Here is a 20,674-nt window from a genome sequence, read left to right on the forward strand (position 1 = left end):
GAGCACCCAAACTTTTGGGCCACAATGAAACTGGCACTAAAAGAAAAGTTCATAGCACAAAGAGCCTTCATAAAAAGGTTAGAGAGCTCTCATACTAGGGATGTAGCAGAATACCCAAAAGCTCTAGATCAGAAAAAAGTAATTAAACCCAAAGGAGGACTAGATGGCAAAAATAATCTAACTGAGAGCTGAAATCAATAAAATAGAAACAAAGAGAACAATACAAAGAATCAATAAAACAGAGTTGGTTCTTTTAGAAAATCAAGAAGATATACAACACCTTATCTAAACTGACTAAAACACAGGAAGGGAATGTATCCAAATTAGCAAAATCAGAAATGAAAGGGGGTGACATAACAACAAACACTGATGAAATCCAGAGAATCATTATGTCATACTTCAAAAACCCGTGCTTTATGAAATTGTGAAATCTAAAAGAAATGAACAAATTTCTTGGTAGATATTACCTGACAAAAGACTCCCAGCCAAAACAGCCCAAGGCCAGATAGTTTATCACAGAATTATACCAGACTTTCAAAGAAGAGCTGATGCCAATACTTCTTGAATTATTTCACCAATAAAAACAGAAGGAACAGCCGGGTGGTGGTGGCGCACGCCTTTAATCCCAGCACTCGGGGGGCAGAGGCAGGCGGATCTCTGTGAGTTCGAGGCCAGCCTGGTCTAGAAGAGCTAGTTCCAGGACAGGAACCAAAAGCTAAGGAGAAACCCTGTCTCGAAAATCCAAAACAACAACAACAACAACAAAAAACAAACAAACAAAAAAACCACAAAAACAAAAACAGAAGGAACATTGCAAGGTTCTTTTTATGAGGCTACAGTAATCTCTATTTCCAAACTTCACAAAAACTCAACAAAGAATTACAGATCAATTTCCCCTCATGAACATCGATGTAAAAATACAATTCTTCCAAACCAAATCCAAGACCACATAAAAAAGATCATTCACCATAATCAAGTAGGTTTCATACCAGAGATGCAGGAATGGCTCAACATAAGAAAATCTGACAAAGTAATCCAGCATATAAATAAACTGAAAGAAAAAATCAACATATTATCATCTCATTAGATGCTGAAAAAAACCTTTGACAAAAGCCAACGTCCTTCATGATAAAAATTTTGGAGAGATCAAGGATAATAGGGATGTATTTAAGTATAAAATAAATAAACAAGCCAATAGCCAACATCAAATTAAATGGAGAGAAACCTTAAAGCAATTCCACTAAAATCAGTAGGAAGACAAAGGCTGTCCACTCCTCCATATCTGTTCAACATAGTACTCAAAGTTCTAGCTAGAGCAGTGAGTCAACTAAAGGAGAGCAAGGGAATAAAAATTTGTAGTCCTTCTATTCTATGTAAAAATGGGCCGAGAAAGAAATCAGGGAAACAACACCCATCACAATAATACAAAATATCTTACTGGACTCTCTGAACATGGCGGACAATGAGGGCTGATGAGAAGCCAAGGACAATGGCACTGGGTTTTGATCCTACTGCATGTACTGGCTTTGTGGGAGCCTAGCCTGTTTGGATGTTCACCTTCCTAGACCTGGATGGAGAGGGTGAGGACCTTGGACTTCCCACAGGGCAGGGAATGCTGACTGCTCTTTGGACTGGAGAGGGAGGGAGAGGGGAGTGGGGGGTGGGAAGTGGGGGGAGGGGGAGGGAAAAGGGAGGCGGGGAAGAGGCAGAAATTTTTAATAAAAAATATCTTGGTGTAACTCTAGACAAGCAAGTGAAAGACATATTTGACAAGAATGAATGTCAAGTCTTTGAAGAAAGAAATTGGAGCAGATACCAGAAGATGGAAAAATCTTCCATGCTCATGGATCTGTAGGAGTAACAGAATAAAAATGGCCATCTTATCAAAAACAGTCTACATATTTAGCACAATCCCCACTAAAATCCCAAACAAAATTCTTACAGACCTTGAAAGAACAATACTCAACTTTATATGGAAAAACAAAAAATAATCCTCTATAATAAAAGAACTTCTGGAAGTATTACCTTCCCTGATTTCAAGGTCCATACAGAGCTGTAGTAATAAAACTGCATGATATTGGCATAAAAATAGACAAATGGATCAATAGAATTGAATTGAAGACCCAGCTATAAATTTACACACTTATTGACACCCAAATTTGACAAAGAAATCAAAATTATACAATGGAAAAACAAAAGCATCTTGGTGCTGGTCTAATTGAATGTTGGCATGTAGAAGAATGCAAATAGATTCATAGCTATCATCCTGCAGAAAACTCAGGTTCAACTGGATAAAAAAACATCAACATTAAATCAGATAAACTGAACCTGAAAGAAGAGAAAGTGGAGAATAACCCAGAATGCATTAGTACAGGAGATTAGTACAGACACTAAGATCAACAACTAATAATTGGGACCTCATGAAGCTGAAAGCTTCTGTAAGGCAAAGGACACTAAAAAATAGGATGAAATGGACATTTACAGAATGGGAAAAGATCTTCATTAACCCAAGACCTGAAAGAGGGCTGATTTCCAAAATAAATAAACAACTCAAGAAACTAGACATCAACAAACCAAATAATCCACTGAAAATGGGGTACAGATGTAAATGGAGAGATCTCAACAGAAGAATCTAAGATGACAGAGAAACAAATAAATGTTCAACATCTTTAGCCATCAGGGAAACACAAATAAATGACACCTGTCAGAATGGCTAAGAACACAAACACAATTGGCAACTCGTGTTGGAGAGGATGTGGATTAAGCGAAACACTCCTCAACTGCTGGTGGGAGTAAAAACTCGTACAATATGGGGGTTTCTCAGAAAAATGGGAGCCAATCTACCTCAAGACCCAGTTGTACTGTTCTTGGGCATATACTCAAAGGAAACTTCATCATACCACGAGAACATTTGCTCAACTATGTTCATTACAGCTTTATTTGTAATAGTCAGAACCTGGAAACAACGTAGATGTCCCTCATCCAAAGAATGGCTAAAGAAAATGTGGTATATTTACACAATTGACTATTACTTAACTGTTAAAAAACAAAGACATCATGAAATTTGCAGGCAAATGAATGGGACTAGAAAACTCATTTTGAGTGAGGTAACACAGACCCAGAAAGACTAACATGGTATGTACTCACTCATAAGTGGATATAAACTGTAAAGAATAACCATGTTACAATCTACATCACCAGGGAGGCTAGGTAAGGAGGAAGGTTTAAGTAGGAAGATACAGATCTCCCAGGGGAGGGTAAATAGAAGATATTGCATGGGTAGACTTGGCGTGAGTGGGGATGGGAACACAAGGGATGGGGAGAGGGGGAGAGTGGGAGAAGACTAAAAGAGATGACTGGAAAGGGGGTGTGGGCATTTCATTCAGGTAAAAACCTAGTGCAAGGGAAACGCCGAGGTATCTACAAGGATGATCCTTAGCTAAGACTTCTAGCAACAGAAAACAAGTAGCCTGAACTGGCCATCTTCTGTAACCAGGCAAACCTTCAAGTGGAGGGTTTTGGACAGCAACCCAGACATATAACCTTAGACATACAGTCTGTCTGTCTATGGGATGTGCTGGGGTAAAAATGGCACAGTGATTGTGGGAGTGGCCAAGCAATGAATGGTCCAGCCTGAGATCCACACCATGAGAGTGAGCCCACCCCTGACACTGCCTATAACACCAGGACTCAGAGGCTGGATAGCTCAGAGACCTGAGATAGAACCAAACACGACTGGAGGGAAAAAATGATAGTAATGTAATATGTCAATTGTCATCAGAGAAGCTTCATCCAGCAACTGATGGAAACAGATGCAGAGACTCCAAGGCAAACATTAGGCTGAGCTTGCAGAATCATGCTGAAGAAGCGGAGGAAGGATTGTGGGAACCAAAAGGGTCAAAGACATCACAAGTATGCCCATGGAATTAGTTAACCTGGGCTCATCGGGGCTCACAGAGACTGAACTGACAACCAGGGAGTCTGCATGGGACCGACCTAGGCCCTCTGCCTATATGTGAAGGTTGTTTAGCTTGGTCTTCTTAAAGAACTTCTAACAGTGGCAGCAGGGGTTATCTCTGACTCTTTTGCTAATTTTTGGGACCCTTTTCCTCATGCTGGGTTGCTTGCCCAGCCTTAATACAAAGGCAGGAGCTTTGTCTTTCTGCAACTTCATATGGCATGTTTTGTTGATATCTGTGGGAGGCCTGCCCTTTGCTTTTTTTTCTTTTTGTTTTCTTTTTTTAAGATAGAGTTTCTCTGTAGCTTGGAGCCTGTCCTAGAACTAGCTCTTGTAGACCAGGCTGGCCTTGAACTCACAGAGATACCCCTGCCTCCACCTCCTGAGTGCTGGGATTAAAGGCGTGTGCCACCACTGCAAATGGCTCCCTTTTCTGAGTAGAAACAGAGGAGTAGTTGATTGGTGAGGACTGAGGGATTGTGGGGGAGGGACTGGGAGGAAAATAGGGAGGGGAAACTATGGTCAGGATATTAACTAACTAACTAACTAACTAACTAACTAACTAACTAACTATTAAAATCCCCAAACCCCACAAAATCAGAAATTACATTATATAATAAAAGACTCATAAGGTAAAAAAAAAAAGTCCAAACAAAACATAAAAACCCCCCTGCCAAAAAATAAATCCAACAACTCCAAAAATACCACTGAGTTCATTTTGTGTTAGGTCAGTTGATCTACTGCTGGACATGGAGTATGAACTTAAGTATGATTTATATACCCAGTGGTATTCCATTTGAGAAAACTAATTTTTTCCTTTGCAAAGTTTTGTCAGTTGGAGATAGCTTCTTGGTTAGGGATGGGAGCGTGTGTGAGTCCCCTCTCAGCTCTGGGACTCCTGTGCATGAAGTCCTGTTCCTGAGCTCGAACCTGTGCACGCCCAGTGCGTGCTGCCACAGTCTCTGGAGCTCATAGAGACACTAATCCTGTTGTGTCTGGAAGACACTGTTTTCTTGGTCTAATCCACCCCGTTGGTTCGGTTCTTAGAATCCTTCTGCTCTTATTTTGGTTCTGCTGCCTCTAGCCCAGAGGGAGGGATGTGATGGAAACATCCAATTTAGGACTGAGTGTTCCAAGATCTCTTTCTCTCTCTGTATATTGTCCAGTTGTGGGTTTCCATATTACTTTACATCTGGTGTAGAAGTTTTCTGATGATGGCTGAATGAGTACTGATCTTTGAGTATACAGCAGAATGCTTCCAGTTGTCACTTTATGGTTATCTCCCTAGAGGAGAAAAATAGTATTTGCTTTTCTTCTAGTTCCAGGCCTAGCTCATCTTGGATTCTCGGCTACGTGAGCAGTGTCAGTCATGGGTCCCCGACATGTTTTTTTTTCTTGACGTGACATTGACATCCCCTTCACTTTTTGTGCTGGCGCATTTTTCTGACTCTGTGCTTTCAGTCATAGTTTATCAAAGTAAATTGTTTCAAAAAAACCAGTCTGACAGTTACGAGAACGAATCACTTCAGAACCAGAACTTAGCCTTATTTCCCCATTTCTTCAGGCTTCTACAGTGTAGTACTGGAACACTGACATATTAATGGATATATGCTGAGTGGATATGTAAATAAATGAACACAAACCACAAGGTACCCTTGGTGATTTACATTCTGCCGATTACATTGTGATAATACATCATACAGCTTTAAGTGAAGTGGGATGAAGGGTTTTTAAGCTTCAAATGACTGCTACATTTGTTCTTTTGATATTTGACATGTTAATCTTATGGAAATGGATTAATTACAAGTGCTATTTCAAAGGGCTTAATTTCTTATCATAAGGTCATTTCTAAAGGATAAAGTTGATGAGATTGGGCTGAACACAATGTGCAAGTAACATTTCACTGGATGATAAGACTCAGAATTATAATAAAAAGAAGGATTTAATGCTGGGGGTTTGGTGCTCTGCACATTGCTGGTGCCAGCTCTGGCAGGTCTCACATGGCAGTGTCTGCAGATTAATTTTTTAACCATTTCACTATTCAAGGTTGTTCATGATAATTATTTATTGTTTAAAGTCAAATTTTAAGTGCATTCCAGATACTTTATAGTTTCCAAAACTATGTCATATTTTTATTTGATATATTTAATGCTACCACATAGATGAAGTATATTTTTTCAAAAAATGGCCACTTTATGTATAAAATGGAATACAGCATCATTTAAATCATGGCCATGTTCACAGTCATGAGATAAATCATAAGATAAATAACACTAGGGGAGCTGTATTAGAAATGACCTATTTTATGTGAAGAATGGAGCACAAATGCTAGAATATCACTAGATAATGCTTTTCTAACATGTGGGTAGGAAAAAGGAGATTTTGGTAAACATCAAGTAAAAACAGTGAAAGTAGAGTTTTCTCTTGCCAATAAAACTGTCAAAAGCTGTAGTGGCAAGTGTCCTTAAATTCAAGTTTTTTCAAGTTCTTTATATTTTGATTCATACATCATCCTCACTCTTTTTTGTGAAAAGGAGAACAACATCAGAGATAGAAATGAGTTACCCTGAGCATCTGGAGATGACCCACACTGATTCAGCAAGAGAACCAGCTGGGGATGTAGCCCAGGGCTGGGCTGGAGCACTTGCTTAGTGCGCATGAAGCCTTAGGTTCAATCTCAATCCTGAAAACAAGCCCCCAAAGACAATGACAGCTCTTTAGGATTATATGGAGCTAGAGAGAGGGCTCAGTGATTTAGAACATTTGCTGCTGTCCCAGAAGTTCTTGGTTCAGCTCAAAATCTCTGGAATTCTACTGCCAGGGTACCCAGTGGCCTCTTGGAGCACCAGGCATGCACAGGAGAACATAGATACATACAGCAAAAACGCTCATAGTCATCAAATAAAATTTCTAAGCAAATCTAAATGGAAGAGAACAAATTGACCAGAGGTCTGAAGATGCAATCTCTAGTACTGGCCCTGACACGAATGTCCTAGCTCTGAGCAAGCATCTCCGCTGATGAACTTCTCTCCTGTGCATAAAGGGAATAATCCTGATGTCTACCCTCCAGACTCTATATTGAAACCAAACCGGTGATGCTACTTTATTTTACTCTTTCCTGCACAGTTCTTTCTCTGTAACAATCAACAAGTGTAACAGACTCTAACAGCTGAAGCCTCAGGACTTGTACAGAGAAGCCAACCTGTCTGGGGAGGCAGGTGGCACATGGTGAGAAAAATGAGGAAGAACCTTTCTGAGATCGTCTTGAAAAAACCAACACTATGATACTAAAAAGCATGTTTCCCTCAAGGTTTTCTGGATGTTAGCTTTTACATGTAAGTACAAATTTGAAATATTCTGTCTTCTCCAGCTATACTCTTAATGGTTCTTAACATTTTTTATGATAGGAGGATGTCCTACTGAATATCCATAGATTTATAAGTGGAATCAATTCTATTTCAGTTGCACCGACTTGGGTGCCACAACTGAACAGCTCAAAAAGAAGGTAAGAAATGGAGGAATACATTGGTAGCATCTTTAAAGAGTCAACGTTGTGAAAATACATTTTTTTTTCTCAGCAAAAATTTGCCTTTTAGAATAGTATATCATCAAACATTAGTGCCCTGGTTAAGCATTTGCATATTCTGAAGTAATTAATAATTGGGACACATTAGATTTTAATAGAACAAATACTGAACATTTTCAAAAGGAAGTTGTTACATAAAGAAATAGATAAAATAAATCAAGAGCTCTATTATTTACACACACACACAGTGTGCTAGTAATATATCATATTTTATTCAACAATGAATATTCTGATCTGGTTTGGAATCTTTAGATCTCACCAGTAGAAAAAAGAAGACACATATTTGGGGAAAGTTTGTTTGCCGCATGACCTTTAGTCTTTGGAAACTGTGGAAATGGTAAATTGGATGCCTCTAAATTATACAGACGTTAATGCTTTCTCCTATTAATGGGATAATTTATTTTATCTAAGTGCCTCTGTTTATCAGCATTCACATTAGTTGAGTGTTAATATTAAGGGAAAAGGGCTTATATTTAAAAAAGAGCTGTGCCTCTCTTATTGCTTTGGAAATGTCAAGGATCATAGACACTTAGATTCAGCTCTGCTCTTTGACACTTTAAATAGTTTCTAATTTTCTCCATGGAAGCATTCAAATTGATTTCTATTTGAATTATTTTATAATATCCTTTTTCATATTCCAGTGAGAATTAAGTATCACAGACCTCAGTGATTTTCCAAGAAAATGGTAAGAGGAGGCATAGTGTACCTGTCAAGGATTACCTAAGATCTGTGACCCCTAGATTGTGTAGTCAGTGTCTACAGGTTGGGTACCTGCTGCCATCTGATTATAAAGGCTTCTTCCTTCTTGCAGCACTAAACACTATAGACTGAGGTGTTAATAAGATCACTCAATAATCTTTAATTATCATAGATTATATGTTAAAGAATTTGATTTTGTGAGAGGAGTTTTCCATACCTCTTTCATGTTGATTAACCTCAGCATGCTGTCTCCTCTAGTCTCCCTCCTCTCTTCTACCTGAACCTCAGCATGACTTTTCTATACTTGCATAGTACCTCTTTCATGCTCTCCCTCCCTTAAGCCACTCCTCTAAACCATCTCCTCCCAGTTTCCCAGTTTTTCCAGGAACTCCAAGAGCACACAACATTCAAGATGTGAAACAAGGACACACATATGAAGGAGAACATGCAGTATTTGCTGTTCTATACCTGAATAATATTTTCCATTATAATTTTTTAGTGCAATCCATGTACTTGAAAATTTCACATTTCTTTACAGCTGAAAAAAATTCCACGGTGTTTATACACCACAGTTTTCTTACCCTTTCATAAGCCAATGAACATCCGTGTGGATGCTGGGACTAGAACCTGGGTCCTCTGGAAGAGCAGTCAGATCTGTTAACCACTGAGCTATCTCTTTAACCTTGATAATAGCTATTCTGACTCAGGTGAGGTGAGCTCTCAAAGTAGTTTTATTTTTTTAATTTCTCTGATGGGTAATGATGTTGAATACTTTTATAAGTGTTTATTAGCCATTCACATCTTTTCTTTTGCAAATTCTCTTTTCATAGCAATATTGTACCGGCACAAAATAAAGGCAATGCAGATATCAAAGAATATTTACCAGTTTATTGTTAAACTTACTGAACCAAAGTTCCAGCGTAGCACAGGTAGCGAGGAACAAAAGGGACTAGCCTCCGCGCACCCTTTATTGGCATGGATTCGCCTGAGGCAAACCCCGCCCTCTAAAGGGAGCTGATTTAACCCCTTTATCTCCCCCTTTTGTCTAAATAAGACATAACTAAACCAAATATAACTATAACAATAATAACAAATGATAAATATAACAAACAATATTGAGAGCAAAAGTTTTGCTAAAGAGTAACTACAATTAAATAATCTTCAACTCCATCAAAGATCTGAGAAGGGAGTAAATATTACTTAACAAAAAAGAGATATCCAAAATGTGCAACAAATGACAGAGACAACTGACTGCCTGGGCAATCACCCAAAATCTCGTTTGCAATGTTGAGTCAACCAACTTTGGCTAAGGCCTAACATAACTGACATACCATTCTCAAATGCAAGGAACTTTCTTAGGATTATCCTACCCTGTCTTGGCAAGATAAGACAATCCTGTTTATATCTTAGTCAGTAGTTGAGGTATGGGTTTTTCTTAACCCAAAGGCCAGTTCTGCCAGGAAGACAAGCTCCCAGTGGAGTGTCTTTGGTGCTCAACGTTCTCTCGGGAGTAGAGTGGTGTTGCCAGGAGTAAATTGTGTCTCGATGGCACAGAATTCTAGGTTAGATTAAAGGCCATTTTCTACAGCTCTTCAAAGAGGCTGAAGATTATACTATCTATACTGAAAATAATCTCTATGTATCTAAAAAACCTGATTAACCTAAAAATAATGTGACAAACATGTAATTCTCAATACCTATCTAATTTGAAAACTAAGGGAATAAACAACTGTGCAATGTATGAAGACAATGATCTTCACCTGTAAACAATGTCATTACTTATCAAATGTAAACAATGTTATTACATAAATAGTACCAGAGGTAGAAATGTACATTGTGATATGATAGATGTATCCATACAATATAAGCATACTCTTATACCAAAATAGAGGTAGGAACACTCACATTCAATATTCAATATATCAATATACAAGAAACAGTACCAACATAATTTTCTAAAAACAGTAAGTCACAAATACCAATCATCCCATCAACCCAGTTAATCCCCCTCTTTTTTTTTTTATATATATATATCCCTAATTCCATACAATATCTCCCCGTCCCCTCACCCCTAAACCAACCACTAAAAGATGTCCCTAACCCTGTGGGCAAACTCTGTTGGGAGAGGGGACATCGTCCTCTTAGATTGCTTCTAGCTGACATGGGGGCGACGTTCTTCTTAGGGGCCCCTGTGAAAGCAAACGATGGTAAAATTCCCAAATTAACCTTTGACTTAAGAAGACTATAACTAGTCTCTGTGTGTTTCGAGAAGGTCCGGCCAGAGCGTTGTCAAAAATGTGCATCATATGAAATTGTCTCTTGCAATTGGTACCAAAAAACAGATCCAAAATTAGTGCTTAAAAAAAAAAAATTTCATGACGTCATAAAAACCAGATTGAGTTGATGTTGTGGGGCCCCATCTTCATCCTGGAAACTTCAAAATTACTGTAGGAAAATATGTTGCTTGTTATGGGAAATTTAAACATTAACAACAAGGACTTATACTGACATATAAAGAAAGACACAGATGTGAGGGAAGGCAAAGAAAGTTTATCAAGTATAAAATTATTCTTATTCTGTCCCATTTCATGGCTCCTGACCTGAGACAGAAACTTTGAAATATCTCTTATCAACAGGCTTGGAATTGAAGAAGGACTGAGCCATAGTCCAACTCCAAAACCAGCTCTACACATTTATAAAGAAGTGTTCAATAAAACATATAAATATAGATAAATATATATAAAACCAATACTTACGATACATATAGAATTTTATTGTTGATGTTTAATGGGTCGTATCTATTTTCCATCCATCAGTAATTAAATATTCAGGGTCCCTCAAATTCTTTGGAGGTGAATATTTACCTGTGGAGATAAGAAAAGAACCCTGCCCCCATCCTATTAGTAATCCTTACCATCTGTATGTCGGTCATCCTTGTGAATGAATTGTTATTTATCTTTTCCAAGTGACTTCTCTTCCTCAAACCGAACCTTTATTAATTTTGACGGTATCCATAATTTTTCCTCACCTGTGGAGATAAGAGCAAAACCCCTTCCCCAACGCAGCACATCTCCTGGCTTCCATTGTGAGGTCAGTACATCCTTGAAATAAACTGGTTGATTTAGTTCAGCAGACTTTTCCATTATCCAATGTCTTTCTGCAGCCGTCGTTCCCTTCTCGTTAGCGTTGAGAAAATTCAAGGTTAACAAAGCATTATGTAACCTATTTCTAGGGGTGTTTTCCACCCCTTTCTGTTTGTTCAACATATCCTTTATAGTTCGATTTGATCTTTCTATGACTGCTTGACCTGTAGGATTGTATGGTATACCTGTAACATGCTTGATATTGTAATGATCAAAAAACTGTTTCATCTTCCTAGAGACATAAGCAGGACCATTATCTGTCTTTATTTGTGTAGGTATACCCATGATAGCCATGACTTCTAATAAATGAGTGATTACTGAATCAGCTTTTTCTGAACTTAAAGCAGTTGCCCACTGAAAGCCTGAATAAGTGTCGATGGTGTGATGAACATATTTCAATTTGCCAAATTCTGCAAAGTGGAACACATCCATCTGCCAGATTTCATTTCTATGAGTGCCCTTTGGATTAACTCCTGCTGGCAGTGGCGTTTGGTTATAGAAAGAGCAGGTAGGGCATTTCTTCACAATCTCCTTAGCTTGTTGCCATGTAATAGAAAACTCTTTCTTCAAACCTTTGCTATTAACATGATGTTTTTTATGAAATTCAGAGGCTTGAAGCACACTACCAATCAATAATTGATCAATTTCTGCATTACCTTGTGCTAGAGGACCTGGCAGACCCGTATGGGATCGGATGTGTGTTATGTACATAGGGCAAAGCCTGTTCCTGATCAAATCTTGAACCTGGATAAACAATGAGGTTAGTTCTGTATCATCAGGTATAAATTCAGCAGTTTCAATATGTAAAATAACTCTTTCTGCATATTGTGAATCAGTAACTATATTAATAGGTTCTTTAAAATCTCTTAGTACCATAAGAATGGCATATAATTCTGCCTTCTGGACAGAATCATAAGGACTTTGTTCCACCTTACCCAAGTCTTCTGATTTGTAACCTGCCTTCCCTGATTTATTGGCATCAGTATAGAATGTACGGGCTCCAGTTATTGGAGCATCATGGACTATTCGAGGAAGGATCCAAGAAGTTCTCTTTATGAAGTTGAGCCGCTTGCTTTTTGGATAGTTGTTATTAATGTCTCCCAAAAAATTAGCACAAGCTCTTTGCCATGGTTCATTATCTTCCCATAATTTCTTTAGTTCATCAGCAGTGAAAGGCACTATGATTTCTGCTGGGTCTATGCCTGCTAGTTGACGAAGTCTCAGCTTGCCTTTTATAATTAACTCAGAGACTTTTTCCACATAAGTTTTCAGTTTCTTACTTGGTTTATGTGGTAAAAAGATCCATTCCAAGATAATATCATCTCTCTGCATTAAAATTCCTGTAGGAGAAATTTTTGATGGTAATATGACGAGAATACAATCGAGCTCTGGATTCACTCTGTCCACATGTGCCTGTTGTAATTTCTCCTCAATCATTGTCAGTTCCTTTTCTGCTTCAGCTGTTAATTCTCTGGGACTGTTTAAATCTTTATCACCATCCAAGGTCTTGTTCAAATGAATTATTAGATCAGGTGTTATCCCAATAGTTGGTCGTAAACTGGAAATGTCTCCTAACAGTCTTTGAAAGTCATTAAGAGTCTGTAAGCAATCTCTCCGAATTTGTGCCTTCTGTGTCTTAATTTTTTGCAAACCTATTCTATAACCTAAATAATTAACAGAATCTCCCTTCTGAATCTTTTCAGGAGCAATTTGCAATCCCCATTTAGGTAACAGTATCTGTATTTCTTCAAACAGCCTGTTCAAGGTATATATGTTTGAATCAGATAACAATATGTCGTCCATGTAATGGTATACAATAGATTTGGGAAATTTCTTGCGTATTATTTGCAATGGTTGGTTCACAAAATATTGGCACAGGGAGGGGCTATTTAACATACCCTGGGGGAGGACGGTCCAGTGGTACCTCCTCGAAGGTTGAGAATTGTTATAAGTAGGCACTGTGAAGGCAAATTTTTCTCTATCTTCTTTTTGCAAAGGTATAGTGAAAAAACAATCCTTCAAATCAATAACTATGAGAGGCCATCCTTTTGGTAATAAAGAGGGCAACGGAATTCCAGATTGCAGAGGGCCCATAGGTTGAATAACCTTGTTGATGGCCCTGAGATCTGTCACCATTCTCCATTTACCTGATTTTTTCTTAACCACAAATACAGGAGAATTCCAAGGGCTGGTAGATTCTTCTATATGTCCAGCATCTAGTTGCTCTTGTACCAGCTGTTCTAAAGCCTGTAGCTTTTCCTCAGCTAAAGGCCATTGCTTTGTCCATATTGGTTTCTCAGTCAACCATTTTAGAGGCAAGGCTGTTGGTATTTCTGAAGGGACATCAATTGCTTGTTCCTGCACAGCCCTAATGGCCGGTTTTGTCCTTTTGTAATAACTTTTAATATTCCTTTCAGAAATATGGGCTCTAGAAGTAGCAGGAATGTTAATTTGAGTATTCCATTGTTGTAATAGGTCACGACCCCATAAATTCATTGCAATATTGGCTACATAAGGCCTTAATTTTCCTATTTGTCCCTCAGGCCCTATACATTCAACCCATCTCGTGCTCTGCCTTACTCGAGATAGGGTTCCAATTCCCAGGAGCTGAACATTTACATTCTGAAGAGGCCAATATGGATGCCAAGATTCTGGGGTAATGATACTTACATCAGCACCTGTGTCCAGTAGGCCAGTAATAAAAATGCCATTTACACACACTCTCAGCTTAGGTCTTTGATCATTTATAGAAGTTTGCCAAAACACACGTAACTCATCTTTCTGATTACTATTGCTTGTAACAGTAGGCATGTGGCTTTCTAATTGTCCTGACGAGGCATGTTCTCTGCAGAAACTGGGAATGTCTGAACCATGTTTGCCATGGGGGCCTGAGAGGCCCCCCTCTCACGTTTCCCGTCTGTATCAGGTTGCCTTGTCTATCTCTTGTAGACCTGCATTCATTCGTCCAATGTCTGCCCTTCCCACATCTTCTACATAAACCTGAAGGCTGATTCCTTCTATTCCTGTTATTTCTAGAAGACGCATTATTATTATTTCTGAAAACCCGTTGTTTACAATTTCTTTTCATATGACCCATTTTGCCACAATTAAAACATTTGGTATTCTGGTGTCTCCTTTTACCATTGGAAATTGCTTCTTCTACCCATGCTTCAGTGCCATAGTCAAATGTGTCAACATCTAGTGTATGCAAGACCCATTCTTCCAAGGACGCTGATCTGAACATTAAAGGCCTCAAGATCCTTTTGCATTCCACATTAGCATTTTCGTAAGCCAAAGACTCAATTATTATACGTCTTGCTTCTGGGTCAGGTATCCCCATTTGTACAGCCTTAGTTAATCTTTGTAAAAAGTCACTGAAGGGTTCTCTCTGACCCTGTTTAACTGTGACAAATGATTCCATTCTCTGTCCTGGGTCTTGTACTCTGTCCCAAGCCCTTAAGGCTGCTGTAGTACACATGGAGAGTATGGTTTCATCCAAATTAGCTTGTTCCTGAGGGTCTGAAAAGAGCCCTTCACCTAGAATTTTATCTAGGGAAACGTCAATTCCCTTCGCCTTTTCCTGCTGTTCTAAAAGTCTAGCCTCTTGCCTGAATAAGCATTTCCATTTTAAGTGCGGTCCACTCTCAAGGACCGCGGAGCTCAGCTGGAGCCAGTCCAAGGGGGTTGCTTTGCTTGTTGTGGCCCAAGATTTTAGCATCTCTTTAACAAAAGGGGAGTGCATCCCAAAAGACATGATGGCCTGTTTAATTTCTTTGAGATCATTCATACGGACAGGCTCCCATGTATCTTCCTTGATGACCCTAGGGTTTCTGGAACCAACCACCTTTTCTGTTGTTATTACAGGAAAGGCATGTAGAGCTGTAGGTAGAGCTTTGTGAAAATTGTCCTGGAGGGATTTATCCACAGATGTAGTTAAAATTTGCCTCTCTACCCTTTGCTCTTCTTCATCAGAATTTAGAAATTCCTCAATCTTTTCAATTCTATTCACCATTGCTTTTTGTAATGTCTGAATCTCCTGTCCAGAATTATGTTCTAAAGCCTTCATTGAGGATTCTAGAGTATGAAATTTGTCCAGTAGAGATAACTTGTCATCTTTGGACATAATTTTTATGGCATAAACCGTGCCTTCTTGTATTGACAATCTTTCCGCCAATCTGTCATACACTTTAGACAAAATTCGATTGTCACATTCAGCAGTTTTGATTCTCTCAGTTAACGTTTCAGTTCCTACAGAAAGGGACTGCTGAAACTTACGATCTAATTCAGCTGTTCCTTCTTCCATAGTAATGAATTTCTCCTTAACATCAGAAAGGGACTGCTGAAACTTACGATCTAATTCAGCTGTTCCTTCTTCCATAGTAATGAATTTCTCCTTAACATCAACCTGTACTTTTTTTAGATTTTGCTCAGTTAACCGAGTCATGTTAAACAAAGATTTGTTTTCTTCCTGGAGAACTTCAAACTGATTCTTGAGAAGATTGTTGTCACTCTCAATAGTTTTCAAACGTTCAACCTCTGCCTTAAGAGATTTGATCATTTTCCTATTATCAAACCAAATAGTGCTAAGGAAAATTAAGAATCCCAGGAATATCCATATATGTGGTGTGGTAGACACCTCTTGTAAGATCTCCCAAATGGTGCATTCAAAAGAACTATTGAAATAGGCTGCGGTCACGTTGTCAGACATTATTTAGAAAAGAAAAAGTTCTCTTACCTGTAATAACTGGTTCCTGCCAGTGGTGGCGAAAGAGCCCAGTTGAATCCACGTGTCCTAAATCTGAAATAAAAGGACTCAAAAACAAAATTGAAACAGACACCAGGCTGATAAGTATTTTTTGCCGGGGCTCTCAGGCCGCTGTCACGTGACCTGAGCGCTGGTGGCGGTGGGGGTGGTGGGAGGGGGAGCAGACACAAGGCAGCGCGCGCGCGCCGGCGGGCGGTTGCGCACGGGAAATCTGGCCGGGGCGGCTCGGAACAGAGGCTTAGGCGCTGTTAAAAAGGCTCTGTGGATATCAAACTCACTGCTTGATACTCTAACAAGCAGCAGGGAAAATCGAGTCGCTCAGAATCTCAGCTGTTTCAGCGCGCGCCCAGAGAGACTGCTTAGAATCTCAACTTCTTCCGCGCGCGCCCAGAGAGACCGCCGCAGCGACCCCGGGGTGCAAGAGACTCCGTTCGGGGCCGGTTCTCGGCAAAGCCCCACGGGGGAGGCGCCAGATGTACCGGCACAAAATAAAGGCAATGCAGATATCAAAGAATATTTACCAGTTTATTGTTAAACTTACTGAACCAAAGTTCCAGCGTAGCACAGGTAGCGAGGAACAAAAGGGACGAGCAGCCTCTCCGCGCACCCTTTATTGGCATGGATTCGCCTGAGGCAAACCCCGCCCTCTAAAGGGAGCTGATTTAACCCCTTTACAATATCCCATTTTAATTGGGTTATTTGTTGTCTTGGTGTTCTTGTGATTTTATTTTCTTGTGTGGCCTAGATTTGAGTCCTTTGCCAGACTTGTAACTGGTGATATTTTTCTACCATTTGGTTGACAGTTTCCTGTGCTACATGGGAGCTTTCAGTTTCACGAGGCCCCATCAGCCAGTTGTTGACCTTATTATCTGAGAAAGGGCCACCATATTTAGACATGTGTATGCTTATGTCTTGCAATATACTTCCTACTTTGTGTTCTACAAGTCTCATAGTTCCAGATTTTATGTTATATCTTTGACTCTACCTGAGATTGACTTTTGTGTAGAGTGAGAGATTAGGGTTTAATTTTATTTTGCTGCATGTGGGCAATTAGTTTTCTCAACACCATTTGTTGAAGATGCTGGGTTTCTTCTGGGTGGGTGCATTTGCATTGTCTTTGTCAAAAAATATCTGGCCATGGTTGCATGGCCTTAAGTCTGGGTCTTCTATTTCATTATTCTATGTGTCTGTTTTTTTTTTTTGAATTTTCACTTTTATTTCTTGAAACACAACACTGACTGGCTTAACCCAGATAAAGGTAGAGCCCCTCCATCATTGGATATTGTTTGTTTGTTTATTATTTATTTATTCATTTATTTATTTATTTATATAAGATTTCTGTCTCTCCCACCACCGCCTCCCATTTCCCTTCCCCTCCCCCAATCAAGTCCCCCTCCCTCTTCAGCCCAAAGAGCATTTAGGGTTCCCTGCCCTTTGAGAAGTCCAAGGACCACCCACCTCCATCCAGGTCTAGTAAGGTGAACATCCAAACTGCCTAGGCTCCGACAAAGCCAGTACGTGCAGTAGGATCAAAAACCCATTGCCATTGTTCTTGAGTTCTCAGTATTCCTCATTGTCCTCTATGTTCAGCGAGTCCGGTTTTATCCCAGGCTTTTTCAGACCCAAGCCAGCTGGCCTTGGTGAGTTCCCAATAGAACATCCCCATTGTCTCAGTGTGTGGGTGCACTTTTCGCGGTCCTGAGTTCCATGCTCGTGCTCCCTCTCCTTCTGGACCTGATTTGTACCTTGAGATTTCTGTCCGGTGCTCCAATGTGGGTCTCTGTCTCTGTCTCTGTCTCCTTTCATTGCCTGATGAAGGTTAATATTCAGGAGAATGCCTATATGTTTTTCTTTGGGTTCTCCTTCTTATTTAGCTTCTCTAGGATCACTAATTATAAGCTCAATGTCCTTTATTTATGGCAGAAACCAAATATGAGTGAGTACATCCCATGTTCCTCTTTTTGGGTCTGGCTTACCTCACTCAGGATAGTGTTTTCTATTTCCATCCATTTGCATGCAAAATTCAAGAAGTCCTTGTTTTTATGTGATGGTACCATGCTGTTTTTATTACCATGGCTCTGTAAGTATAACTTGAGATTTGACATAGCAATTTCTCTAGAATAATTTTTTTTCTCAGGATTGCCTTTCATATCCAGGGTCTTTTGTGTTCCGTTTCCACATGAATTTTTGGATAATTTTCCTATTCTGTGAAGAATGGAACTGCATTTTTGTAGTGGCATTACTCTAAGTTGCTCTTGATAGAATGACCATTTTCACAATATTAATTCTACCAATCCACAAGGTTAGGTGGTCTTTCCATTTTCTAGTGTCTTTTTTGACTTGTTTTATTTCAGGGTTTTAAAGTTTTCCTTGTACAAGTTGTTTATCTCCTTGGTAGATTTACCACCATGCTATTGTGAATGGGCTTATTTTACTGTTTGTCATTGGCATATAGAAAAGCTACTGATTTTTGCATGTTAGTTATATATTCTGGTACTTTTCAGTAAATGTTTATTAGCTGTAGGAATTTTTTGGTGGAGTCTTTGGGATTTCTTATTTGCCTTTTCAATAAGTTTAACAGTAGGTCACACCTACAGGGAAAAAATAAACCTTTTGATAATTCACTTGAATGGGCAGCCACCTTCTTTCACTGGGCTACAAAGCTGCCTTGCCTCTGACATGTGTGATTAGGCTACTGAAGTCCTGGGAACAGGAAAGGCTTTCAAAGCCTGGGAGTAAGCCAGATAGCTTGCTGTAAGAAACTCAGTTCTGAAGCCCTTGTGAAGCCACATACATAGACCACACTTCCAGATAAGCATCTACCACCCCCCACTCACCCACCAGTGTAGCCTGGACCACATAGATCTCAGATACTAACAGATATTCTACCTTCATACCCAGTGAAAGAATTTTATAAGTGGATGATGTCTTGGACACTGAAACACTGATATACAAAACTAGCATTGATTGTATCTGAAGAACTTCCATGTTTGCTACACTTTTGTGCCCATCTGAAAGTAAAGTCAATATATCTACTGATCTGATACTCTAGAGCCAAATTTCACAAGGGAGTATTCTACTGTTAATGCGCTATAAAAATTTATTGTAAGTAACTGACATTCTAGATGTACAGATATCAATGTAGGAAAAAAAAGAGGCATGAAAACAAATCCATGTGATGTCTTCAACAGAACACAATGGCTTCAAAGAAAAGGAAGATATGAAATTGCTTGAAAAAGATGTGAAAATAATGATTATATGGAAGTTCAATCAGACAAATATATGGATAGAAAATTCAATAAGATTGAGAAAACAATTTTTTAAAAGGCTGAACAAAAGCAGATGAGGTCACAAAAATGATCAAATAGAATCCTGGAGGCAAATAAACAACAACAACAATAACAGAAACCTTAAAATAGAATTTAGGGAAAACCCAATTAGACAAAAATGTAAACAAAAGAAAATGGAACAAAAATATCATTAAAAATATGGAGTTTGATCTATATTGGTCAGCTACTCTTGGGCATGGCGGCTGCTCTGGGATGTGGTGGTTATACCTAGCACTACTCCATGGGAGAAAACTGATTCTCTCTTTCTGAGCAGGCATCAGTTACAAACAGCTTCACAGCGATGGGTGGGAGACTGTGTCTACTTCCTCCTCTCGATGCTGGGACTCCACTTGGCTTGGACCTGTGTAGGTCCTATGTGTGCTGCTACAGTCTCTGTAAGTTAGTATGCGCATCAGTCCTGTTTTGCCTGGAAGATGGTGTTTTCTTATTATCACCCACTACCTCTATGTTTTACAGTCTTTGTGCCATCCCATTTAGGGATGAAGGCTCCAACGTCTCTCACTCTCTGTACATTGTTAATCTGTTTTTCTCTGTTTTAATTCTCATCTGCTACAAAAAGAAACTTGTCTAATGAGGCCTGAACAAACCGCTGATCTCTGGGAATAGTAATATGTCCTTATGAGTCATTTTATAGCTATAATTATTTAACAAAGTAATGAGAATAATTTTTCTCTTGGGCATATAACATACCCAGTCTCAGGTTCTTGGTTAACAGTGTCAGATATGGGTTACATCTCATGTGCCTTATCCAATCAAAACCTAGAGAATAATCCTGGCCTATTAAGTCATGGATCTTGGAAGGGCAACTACAATCACCACTTTACTAAACCAGCATAATCTCCAAGCACATTCTAAGTATTTGTTCTTATACCTATAGATAAGATAGTCCTCATTAAGGAAAATTCTCTTTACAATAGAGGGAAACTATTATAGAAAATCATAACCAATCAAAATACATACTTAAAGAGTTCAGTCCCATGGATATATCTACAACACAGCTACCTCACCTAAGGCTCAGGATTCATTGTGGAAGAGGGGGCAGGAAGATTGTCAAAGTCAGAAGATCAGGAAATTTGGTATGAGATTGTGCTTTCTAGTAATGTCAGAGATAGACTCATAAAGTCTCACCAACATGACTACCTAAATATGAGTGGAGCAAGTACAACAGCAATA

Source organism: Microtus pennsylvanicus, chromosome 14, assembly GCF_037038515.1.
Source record: "Microtus pennsylvanicus isolate mMicPen1 chromosome 14, mMicPen1.hap1, whole genome shotgun sequence".
NCBI classification, from domain to species: domain Eukaryota; kingdom Metazoa; phylum Chordata; class Mammalia; order Rodentia; family Cricetidae; genus Microtus; species Microtus pennsylvanicus.